At 44.0% G+C, this 12,352-nt stretch overlaps 2 long non-coding RNA genes across 2 annotated transcripts in view; one reads left to right on the top strand and one right to left on the bottom strand.

Moving 5' to 3' along the window:
* Nucleotides 1–8,629, bottom strand: part of LOC134481181 (uncharacterized) — a 30,859-nt gene extending 22,230 nt beyond the window's left edge. The window contains exon 1 of the long non-coding RNA XR_010056510.1: nucleotides 8,579–8,629. This is a non-coding gene — a long non-coding RNA (uncharacterized LOC134481181). The remainder of the gene's footprint in view (nucleotides 1–8,578) is intronic.
* LOC120095949 (uncharacterized) lies at nucleotides 7,642–9,980 on the top strand. The gene is made up of 2 exons (XR_005491930.2): nucleotides 7,642–7,801; nucleotides 9,462–9,980. It is a non-coding gene; the product is annotated as an uncharacterized LOC120095949 (long non-coding RNA).
* Nucleotides 9,981–12,352: the final 2,372 nt, after the last annotated feature.

Below are 12,352 nucleotides of genomic sequence, written 5' to 3'. Positions count from 1 at the left end.
GAGGTAAAATTATTGAGGTTTTTTTTTCCTCTAAACTTTTTCCTAAGAATACTCAGTTACGTTCCAGGTGGCTTACTGATGCCAGAAAAGTATATTTATTAAATTAAAATAAACACACTGGTGGTGAATGCATAATTGCTCAATGATATGGCTTGAATGTGAATGACCCCACGAACCTGCATATTTGAACACTCTGGAGCGTTTAGAATATTTGGAACCTATGGCTCCAAACAGCATTGCTGGGGCAAGCCAAGGTCTCAGCTCTATACTCTGTCTCCATGGGAAAAAAAATCATGCCTCAAGTTGCTGCCCCCATGGCCATTGGTTGTTTGCAATACCACGCCTGCCTCACCATGCGCTCACTGGTGCTATGTGCTGAAAGAAATCTTGCCTCCATTAAGTTACTGTTTTTCAGGAATTTAGTTGGAATGGTGAGAAAGTTAATTAATTCAAACACGATGAGAGTAGCTGATAGAGGGCATATTCAGACTGGGGAGGGATTTGTGTGTTGATGCTCTCTGGAAAGCTGGAACCTTGACACGGTTCTCATTTGAGTGTGGGAATGAAATGGGGTAGGATGTGTGGGGTTGGTGGAACGAGACAGGAAAGGACGGATAGAGAATGGGATACAGGGTGAGTTTCCATGAGTTGTGTGGGACATAGTGTGTGATGAGGTGAGATGAATGGGGAGGGATGAGATAAGATGGGATGAGGGTGGAAGAGGATGAGATAGACTGGGGTGCAGGTTGGCATTCGTTCATTTGAGGGCTGGGATGCGATAAAACGGATGAGTCAGATAGGACAAGATGGATTCCATGGAATAGCATGGGATAGGATGAAAGTGATGAAATGGCATAGGATGAGGGATAGGATGAGGGATAGGATAGGATGAGGGATGAGATGAAGTGAGATGGGATGAGGGATGGGATGAGGGATGGGATGAGGGATGGGATGAGGGATGGGATGAGGGATGGGATGAGGGATGGGATGAGGGATGGGATGAGGGATGGGATGAGGGGTGAGATGAGGGATGGGATGAGGGATGGGATGAGGGATGGGATGAGGGATGGGATGAGGGATAGGATAGGATGAGGGATGGGATGAGGGGTGAGATGAGGCATGGGAGAAGGGATGGGAGTGGGCATAGAATAAAGAAATTAGCACTTTGTATGTCTCACTGACATTATCATTGCTGGTTTTCTTATACAAACAAGGGGGGGGAATGCTGGAAAAGGAGAGTTGACATCAAGAAGCCACAAAGACAACACAGAGAACTCAGAACAGTCCTGGGTTTTCTGTTCCCAGTGCAATGCTGAGTGCCAGCTTACATAACAAGATGTCTATCAACCGCAGTGTGGTTCAAAGGAACATGGCCTCCTTTCGCTAATTTGTTATGTACTGTTGGCAGATCCCATCACTATGCAAACAAAAAATTCCCACATCATGCTGCTAACTCAAAAGGAAAAAAAAACAAAAACAAACTCCAGCTCATTTGCCAATAGTATTGATCTGCAATCCATTTCTCCCCCTTGGGAATGAAACTAGAAGCCTGTCAGATTAAGGTAGTTGCTAGTAGGGACGAAAAGCAGGAGTTCCATTCATTAAAATATGATAATGTTAAGCTTACTTAAAAAAAAAAAACTCAAATCTGGGTTAAGCCTTCATGTTTTACTCTTCGTGGCATCACCGTTGCCGTCTGAATATATTCAGCAACAAACAAGACCCTAGAGATACAGAAGTGGATGAGGGCCTACAACCTGCCCAGGGCTTCTTTGGCCCATTACGTTGAGCTGGGGAGCCACCCATGCTCCACTCAACAGGTCTGGTTGTGTAATGGAGAGCAAAGACCTGGGAAATTGCCATTCTTTGGTTCTAAATCACTGGACCAATCCAGCCTTCTCCCAGCTGTACTGTGAAAATAAGCTGGATTCTTAATTATTCACTCTACAGGCTTTATAGACTCTGTATGCATATACATATTCGTACATGTTCATATGCTTATGTATGTGCACATGAATACATAACATGTATATATATATATACATATATATATATATATACATATAGTGTGTTTATTGCAAGTCAAACCACTAAGGCTATTCTGAGCACTTCCTTGGGTCACCTCCCCTTTCTTTAGTACAATAATAATTCCTTGCTTACTCTTCTTTCCCCCTTGCTTGTTATGACTAATATGTTTTCAACTGTTACTTTTCTTTGACTCTATTTCATGTTATGCCAGCCACCAAGTTAATTCCTCTCCACGGAGCAGGTAGATGTTGGCGTCGCCTAGTTATTGTTCAATTGAATATTAGATTATGCAAATGTGGAGAGTCACCAGGGAAAGGACACGAGAAGCCATTTGTGTGAAGACCAAGCCACAAGCATCTGTACTGGCTAGAGCAACTGTCTCTGTCACTGAGCTGGGCTCATCTTTGAGCAGAGTTCCAAGGCTTAGCACAGATGGCTGCAGGGTCACCGACTCCTCGTGGGTGTTTGTTGGCTCAGAGAGAACTAAGCATCACCACTGTTTGAGTTTATCCACTTTTAGGTTTTTTATTTGTTGCTGCATTTTGCACAGCTTCAGACAAAAAAAAATAGAGTGGTGAAATGCTCTTGTTTTTTCAAGAATCTGAGGATTAAAGGTGCCTCAGAGAATTGTGAAAGCTGCTGTTTCCATAGATGAGAGGGAATAGGAGGAGGCTTCACTCAAGAGTTTATCAACTGCTTCCATGGGTGGCTTCAGGATCTGTGTAAATCCATTTTCAAAACCAGCAGGTATATGTGACTAACAGGAAGGAAGCCATATACAATGCTCTCTCACTTAGGTCCCCACTAGACTAGACTGACTTGGTTATTCAACAGAAACCCCATTTGCAAAGGAAAATTACCCAAGTACCAGAGAAATGGAGTCCTACACCAGTTGTCTTCCATAACCATTTCCTCTGATATCAAAACCTTCCACATTGGAGGTGAGTTTGCTAAGACCCAGGATGCTGAGACCCAGAAGAGTCTAATGGAAGGTGAAAGAGTCCATCCTGTAAGGAAGCTTTTGAAGCTCAGGAAATAAACAACTCAAATGGCATCAGAAAATCCCAGCACCTACCTTCCCCAACACTTATAATAAGAGGAAAGACTGCTGAGGGACGCTCTCAGACCAGCTGAGCTGTATAGAAAAAGGCAATTCACCTGAGCCACACAAAAGAAATGGGGACCAGTTTAACTACTTGAGATGAAGACCAGACTAACTGAGCTGCCTGGAAGAAACATTCTTCAACTTGTTGAGCTGTCTTCAGGCTGTGCACTATGCTCCAGGTTCCCAGCTTTTGTGAGCTGTCACCCATGCTGGTCTGGTCTGTGGTGAAGCAGCTATCTTTGAGGCATTTCTTCTCCTTTAGGTAACCCCTATAAGTAAGTAACCCCAATACAAGGCAGTGGCTCACCCAGTTGGACCTTGGTGATATCCTTACTTGGTCTGTCATCAGTTCATTATCTAGGAATAGGTATTTGTTTCTCCCCAAGAAGACTTTCACATGACAAGGCCATACTTAGCCTTAGACCTCCAATCCTAGGATCTACAACTGTGCCAGCAACTGTCCAGCAGACAGGCTCCAGTTTGGACTAGCTTTTACTTGTGCAAGGTAAAATCTCTTTAGGGTCCTCTTTCTGTGGCTTATCTAGTTCTTTCTATCCATATGAATAATTCTCATTTCTGATGCCCAAGGCACAGTAACAGAAGCCCAACTTATTCTTCTTACCCACGGGGCTGCATCCAGTTAAGAGAGGGAGATGGTGATACTTTGCAAATGTCCCAGCTTCCTTGTGCCTCTTGCTTCTCATTTGTTAGATTCTGATCTTGTCTCTCCTAGGAGGATGGGTTATCAAGGGGAAGGACCAAGTTCTCCATGGGTAACCTATAACCAAGCCTGCCTTGAGAGGAGAAATAATATCTTCCCTTCCATGGAGTATGATGATCTCTTCATAGACTCCAAGGTGTAGACACTCCTTGAGACATTCCTTTCTCTTGATGTGAGCCTACTTCTCTGCTCCTGGCCTTCTCAAGATCATTCCTCTTGGACTCTTTCCCAAAGCCATTTTGCTTCCATATTGCAGGTAGAATGCTTTGTTAGCCTGGTCTGACTGTTAGGACACATAAAGCAGTGAGTGGAGACCTAGAGAACCCATGCCAAGGTGTGCCCCTGAGAGATTACACTATGCAACAGATCTGATATCAAAAGGGCTTATTGGGGGAAACAGAAAAGAATGAGGACACTCACGGCAAAGGGTAAAAGCAGATGAGAGGACATGTAGACAGGCAGACAGACGGAGGCAGAGCCGTGAAGAGGCAGGAAAGAGCCTGGGAACCCATGGGAACAAAGAGAGAATGGTGAAGTGGCAGGGCAGTCATTTTACATGTATCCCATGCCTGATGCATTTTATGGCAACCGCACGTGATGTTGGCAGGTGATGACATAAGCCACAACTAAGTCCACGAGAAGAACATAGTGGGAATGCCTGTAAGCGAAAACTGGCTGCATCTCATCAGCTTGTATCAGGGTCTCAAACAAACCTATACATCTTCACTGGCTAGCGAGCCACTCACGTCGATGCAACCACCTCTCCCCCTTGAAGCTGTGCCCAAGAGAGCAGTTTCAAAGAGTTCTTCCTGGTTAAGTTCCTCCAAGAAGAGAGTAGCACACTTGCTTCTCACAAAGTCTAAGTCTGATTGGTTCTGGAATCCCCTCTGTTGGCCTTCATTAAAGGAACATTTTCCTGAGCCTACCTATAATGAATAAGCAGTCTTTGGTCTGGTGATCCCTTTACGGAAATAAATCCTTTTTCACAGTCATTATCAGACTCTACCTAGGCAACAGTGGGCGGAGGCAGTCGCCTCCTTAAGTACTAACATATTTATGAATGGCAGTCTGCAACTCCATGATCTGGTGCATTTAACTGGTAGACTTCATAGCTGCGTATCCTCCACGAGGATGACTCCATTCTGCTAGTGTCTATAAGTCAGACATTGCCAGCAAATGCACGTGGCTCTACTCTAGTGAAACTCTTGTCACAAAGACAGGCTATGAACTGAATTGTGGCCCTTGGACCACCTCATGTCAGTCTTTAATCTGTCAGCTCTTCAGAGTGAAATGAGCACGGGTAATCTGGGATAACACCCACCAGAGGTGGGTGACATTTTAATGTCCTATTGCATGGATATGTCCCAAGGAGAACATTCTATATATTCATAAATATTCCTTACACAATCCATTCTATCAAACTCACAAGTGACTCATTCCTAGACAGATCTTTTACTCAACTGTGTTATTTTTTTCCCCACCCAAGGCTGTGCATATTGAATGGCCCTGGGATTGTAAGATAATTCACTTTGAATCTCAACTCTGGGACTGGCTCCAAACCTTAACTTACTGTAACAGTCACACTTCTTACAATTTCTATTCATCTCTTTTTAGTTCTTTGAGAATTTTATACCATATACTTTGATCACGTGCACACCTGTCCCTCTACCAACTCCTCCCAGACTTACCCCTCTTTCTCTACCAACCCAACTTTGGGTCCTCTTTTGTTATTTTGCAGACAGAATCCCAGCACAGAGAGAGGGAGTGGGCAGGAAGTCCAACCCTGTCAGAGGTGCCATTAGCAATTAATAGCAGCTGAGAGAGGAATTGTCATTTTAAGAGTGTAGCCCTTGATTTGTAGACCACACTCCCGTGGAAGCCTCCACATTTATGAATAAATACATGGCACCATTGAAATTTAATATATGTTTTTACTTTAAAAATCCAACATAGATCAAGCCAATTCTTTTCCTAAGTAAGATAGTCAAATGCAAAAGAATTTGATTATATTTTGACTTAAGTAGATATTATTTAAGACAGGTAATACTTCGTAAGGATGCCATATGAAATGTTTGTATGTGTGTGTGGGGGGTGAGTCATTCAATAAATTCCAGTCACAAATGTTCTTTACACCCTCCCTCCACAATACTGAAGTGAGACACGGGCTTATATAACCACTCCTCACCCTCCAACATTCTCTCCCTGACGAAGATTGAGGCTGCTTTTAATTTTAATCAGTAATAGTTGTTTAAATGACTTAATATCACTTTATTGCGGTGTTAATTACATGGTACTAATTGCGTCGTGTGCAATAGCTCATTAAATTTTTTTCACCAGCCATCTTACAAAATCATGCATGTTTTAATAAGCTCTCACTTTTCAGATATGGAATACCACCACTCTTAAAACTTAAATGTCAGATCTCAGAAGTCATAGGTAAGAAGAAAAGTCCAGCATTCTCTGACTCTGAAGCCAGGACCCTTTGTCATTGAAGGTGAAGACATCCAGGTAGGTCTTTGTGTGGGGTTAGGGTTGAGGGCAGGAGTCATGGTTACATAGATGCTGCAGAGAGAAATGGGCTCCACGATGGGCTGAGCAGAATCAGACCACCTCTCAGGACGTATCTAGCCAGTGGTCATTAAAGAACTTCAAGAAACCATGCTCCTTTGTGAATGTAGCATGTTCTGAATGAATAAACTTATATCAGACCTGGTTATCCTGAGATAATAATAGGTTTGGGCCCCTCTGACTGATTTCTTCCATAAACATAAGCAAGTGGTGTGCTCAATAAGGATGGCTAAACTTTTAAAAGTTGCCTTAACCTGGGAATGTGCCCACCTGGCATGATGGAGCGCGCTCCTACTGCTAGAACTCAGGAAGTGGAGTTTAAGGTCACACAAACATTTCATGTGGTATCACTACAAAATATGACCTGTCTCAAAATAATGCCTAATTACCAAGTCAAAATATAATCAAATTGGGGTTGGGGATTTAGCTCAGTGGTAGAGCGCTTGCCTAGCAAGCGCAAGGCCCTGGGTTCAGTCCAGAGGTAACCACAGCTGCTGACTGGTCACTGAACTGGTCACTCATAGAGACGCCAGCTCCCTACTAGTCATGAAGGAGACAATCCAGGTTGAGGTTTGGAAACGGGGAAGGCACCCTTTCTCTGACCTTGCAGCTCAAGACAAGAACGCCAAAATTCCAAGGCAGGTTAGGTGAAAAAAAAGAAAAGAAAAAAGAAAAAATATAATCAAATTACATGTGACTATCTTACTTAAGATTCAACATATATTGTTTTTTTAATTAAAAAAACAATAATCAAATATTGGTTAAGAAGCTTACATCCTCTTGGATGTGGGGACTTCCACTGGAGTGTTGCCCACCTACCAGGGGCTACAGTTGTAAAATTACTGACCCTCTCTCAGCTACTATAAATTGCTAACGGCACCTCTAAGAGGGTAGGATTTCATGCCCTCCTCCTCTCTCTGCACCAGGATTTTTCTTCAAAATTACAAAAAGGGACCCAAAGTTGGGTTGTTAGAGAAATGAGGGTAGATCCAAGGACAGTCTAAGATACTCAAGAACTCTGCCCTCGGGGTTGGGGATTTAGCTCAGTGGTAGAGCGCTTGCCTAGGAAGTGGAAGGCCCTGGGTTCGGTCCCCAGCTCCGAAAAAAAGAACCAAAAAAAAAATAAAGAAAGAAAGAAAGAAAGAAAGAAAGAAAGAACTCTGCCCTCCCCTTCCTTCTGGAATGTTGACTGTCTTGATCTTCTACTGGTCTCCAGAGGTAACCACAGCTGCTGACTGGTCACTGAACTGGTCACTCATAGAGACGCCAGCTCCCTACTAGTCATGAAGGAGACAATCCAGGTTGAGGTTTGGAAACGGGGAAGGCACCCTTTCTCTGACCTTGCAGCTCAAGACAAGAACGCCAAAATTCCAAGGCAGGTTAGGTGACAGTGGCTCAATCCTCATGGCCCCGGAGATTAGAAATAGCTCTTTGGACAGTGTCTAGAGATCTAGGCATTCACAAAGTCCCTTGACTCCAACCACAAGTACATGTTTTCAGGGACTCTGTTACTCCGCATCTTTTAGAAGGCAACGTGTATGGCAAACCAGACTCAGAGCACCAGAGTTGGAAGTCAGTCAGTATTTGGTATGGATAAAAAGCGATACATGTGAGTTACATGCTCTAATTTCTGTTGCTAGCCAGAAAAAAAACTTGAGGGAGAAAGGAATAATTTCCCTTAAATTCACAGTCGCAGTCTGTCACCAAAAGAAGCAGGGCAGGAACTTGAAGCAGACACCATAGAGGAGCGCTGCTTCCTGGCTGGATCACAGGTTCGTGCTGAGCCAATTCTACAGCTCAGGGTAGCCAGCCTACAGTACGGCGCTGCCAACAGTGGACTAAACCCAATTACAGTCAAGACAACCCCCACTATGGACATACCCACAGGCTAATATGACTTAGACAATTCCTTCCTAAGATGAGTCTAAACTATGTCAAGTGGACAGCCAAAGCTAACTAGGGCACTGGTTTTATAACATTGTGATAAAAATATTAGACAGGGAGGAAGGATTAATTATGGCTTACACTCTCAGAACTGTCAGCCCATCACAGCAGGGAGGAGCAGTGTACACTGTGATGGTTAGATGGCAGAGAGAAAGAGAATGCAAGATGGAGCCAGGGCAAGATAAAACTCCAAGAATCCACAGTTTACTGACCTACTTTCTGCAACCGGACCCCATGTCTTCTTTTCTCTACCTCCCAGCAATGACCCTATAACTAGGATTGGCCCATTTATGAAGTCAGAGCTCAGTGTGCAATTACCTGCCAACACCCACCAGCTTTTAGCCACGCCCCCAAATATAAGGCTCTGGAGGGGTTGGTGATTTGCCTCAGTGGTAGAGCGCTTGCCTAGGAAGCGCAAGCCCCTGGGTTCAGTCCCCAGCTCCGGAAAAAAAAAAAAAAAAGGCTCTGGGGACATTTCTTACTCAAGCCATAAGAAGGTATTTGAGGACGTAGCTGCTAATGTCATGTCTATTACATATTTAACTCTGAATAGTCCAACAAATTATCATCCAACTATACCATCCAACTATAAAAAGGGAAAAATATATATATATATATATATATATATATATTCAAAAACTTTAGTGTTATTTGACTTAGATATTGCTGCTCAAAGCATTTCCTCTCACAATTATTGTGGAAAAATGATATCTGAATTAGGTTTTCTAAATGGGAATATTGCCTTCTCTTTGAAGTGTTTTCCACAGGAAATACTTCTAAAAACTTCTCAGGGATGAAGAGATCTTTTCCTCTGAGTCAGTAAGACAGGTAATGAGGAAGTGCTGATGCCCCCTAGTGGACAGCACTGATATCCACCCTCACTATCATCCCTTCTACTATACTTGAGGATTACTTCTCTAGGTACAGGAAGACCCAGAAGACCCCAGAACCAGTGAACCTAGACCATATGCTCCACACATAAACACACCCACACTTCCCACCCCACCCCCAACCCCGAAACCCACCTACCCACCCACCCACCCAGCCTTGCCATCAAAAAAGCAAATTCCCAGCGTTTCCACTGTCTTTTCCTAGACAAAAACAAGCAACGCTACCAAAACTTTCTGACGGATACCTTCTCTTTCACAAGTCTGCAGTTTAAGATTAATATACCTCTGTTGGATCAAGCAACGTAAATTCAGATCGTGGACTTCCACACACCCGTTATCTGGTTTTCCTCTGAACGCCATTCATTCCTGTTCAATATCTTAACCCTGATGTTGCTAAGATCTCACTGGCTCACTGGAGAGTGGTGAATGGGTGGGGATTGTTGAAACCAGCCATCAGACTCAAATTCATTTTTATGTGTCTGGCCAGCCTCACCATTTCGGAGTATTAAATACCCTGTCACACTTGAAGTCAGCCCTAATGTTAAAGGATGGATTATTTCTTCAAAAGCAGAGCAGAAGTAGCCGGTAGGCCTGCCTCCTATGTTAGAATGAGTGTGTGAACGACTCAAGATTGACCAATTACAGATGGAGTCCGCTAAGCGTGTCAGCCCTGCTGGAGGCAGACAAGTTATTGGGCTGAGTAATGAAAAATGGAATGAGACGGATTAACTAGTTGTTCGTTTGTTTTGTTATTGGTGCGCGTGGCGCGCGCGCGTGCGTGCGTGTATGTGTGTTTGTGAAACAATAGTACCCTCAGGACTGGTGACTCGAAGTCTAAAGGCACATTGCCCTCTCATGCACTTTCTTTGTATGTAGACAGCATTTGTAAGCATCATCTCACCAAAGGTTGGGAAGTCTCCAGAGAGAAAGAATTTGGGAAGTCTGGGGAGGGCATCTCGTGTGTTCTAGTTTGCTTTTTGCTGCTGTGTTAAGACACTGACCCGAAACAACTGTTTCATCTTACGGGTGAATTTCATCTAAAGCAGAAATTTCTGGTTTCCTCGGAAACTCAGTTGTGTTTGTGTGATGTATTTCTATGAGAGGATGTTTCGCTGAAGCAGACACATGAGAGGATGTTTTGCTGAGAACAGACATTCGATGTTTTTTTTTTTCTTTTTTTTTTTTTTTTCTGGAAGCCGCCTGTTGAAAGGACATGTGATGTTTTGCTGGAGTAAACACTTGAGAGGTCGTGATCTTTGGAAAGGCTGTAAGTACAACCCAACAGACTGTGGAGAGCTCTCTGGCATTGGTTCGCCTTGCCACTCTTTTCTGGTCTTCGTTGGGCTTCACTGGGCTTCATTGGGCTTCGCTTGTTGTGACTTCATAGAGAGAAATGCACCAAAAACTTCCGATATTGTGGCAGCTTCTAGCAGCTTCTACTGAATTGGGCCAATTGGCAGAGCCTTGCAGTTTCCTCTGGATTGAATTGCTACTGCTGATTTGTGAATGGTGTTTATGAGTGGATAGAGCTTCCGCTGCTGATTCATGTGAACTGAACTGTTGATATCCCCAAAACAGAGATTGGAATCACTATTTCTAAACAGGTCCACATCCCCCTTTGCCCTATTAACCTTTCCTTTCCACTGCCTTTGATGGTTGGTGGGCTAGAGGAGAGGTTAAAGTATTTAAGAACCGGGGCTTGGGGATTTAGCTCAGTGGTAGAGCGCTTGCCTAGGAAGCGCAAGGCCCTGGGTTCGGTCCCCAGCTCCGGAAAAAAAAAAAAAAAGAACCAAAAAAAAAAAAACTATTTAAGTAGGTCTTGAAAAGTTTAAGCTTACAGATTGCGATCCACTATCAATGAAAGTAAGGATACGAACCCAAGACAGGAACTGAAGTAGAGAGCATGGAGGAATTCTAGTCGCTGGCTTGCCTCCAGGCTCACATTGAACCCAGGCCCACCAACCTAGGCATGGCATAGTTCACATTGGTCTGGGCTTTCCTAAATCAATTAGCAATAAATATAATGCCCACAGACTTGCCCATAACTCGATCTAACAGCAATTCCTACATCTTAGGTTTGTCAAATTGACAACCCAGTTTAGCCAGCACACAGCGTCTTCACCTGTATTTAATGCTTTCCTTTAGATGTGAACTTTGGTGCTAGGTTGGGGCTTCTGCGAACAAAAACCGAGGTGGGCTCAGACACACAAAAATCTGCACTGGAATAAAACAGTTTTGGGAACAAGGGAGGAATTTTCATTCCTTTCCCTTTCTTTTTTTCTTTTTTTTTTTTTTTTTTTTTTTGGAGCTGGGGACCTAACCCAGGGCCTTGTGCTTGCTAGACAAGCGCTCTACCACTGAGCCAAATCCCCAACCCTGGGAATTTTCAAATCAGGAAACTGCAGTAAAAAAGGTATGAGCAGTGGATAAGTGTGTCTCAGACAGCCTTGGAGCACAGGCCATTACAAAAGGTCTGAGTGAAGCCAGCGCCTCCAACAAACAAGGCCTGGTCTCCCAGGACAGCGTAAACAGCGATGCAGGGCATCGTGGTGCCTTCAGCTGGCTCCTGGACTGTATGCTCGCACCACAAACCTAATGGGGAGCTTCTGAGGGTGAATCTCATGTTCCACAGCTGGCACCCATGTAGTCATCACTGTTCATACTTTCCACCATGCAGTAAGTGCTACACACATACAGCCCACACCCTTACACACACACACACACACACACACACACACACACACCACAAACCACACATACCACACACACACATAGCCCTACACACCACACCACACATACCACACCAAACACACACACACACCATACACCTCCCCACACATACCACATACACCACACACCACATACACCACAGACACACAGGCACACTCCATACACCCCCACAGACCCCACACACTACACCACACACATACACACATCACACACATACTCACACCACACCACACGACACACACACACACACACACCACAGATACACATACACACACACATACACACCACAGATACACACATAACACCACACATACCACAGATACACATACACACACCACACACACACATACGATACATGTAACACAC

This window comes from Rattus norvegicus, chromosome 12 (assembly GCF_036323735.1).
Source record: "Rattus norvegicus strain BN/NHsdMcwi chromosome 12, GRCr8, whole genome shotgun sequence".
Classification (NCBI taxonomy): domain Eukaryota; kingdom Metazoa; phylum Chordata; class Mammalia; order Rodentia; family Muridae; genus Rattus; species Rattus norvegicus.
Note: the sequence above shows the minus strand (reverse complement) of the source record. Positions and strands in the feature narration are given on the sequence as shown.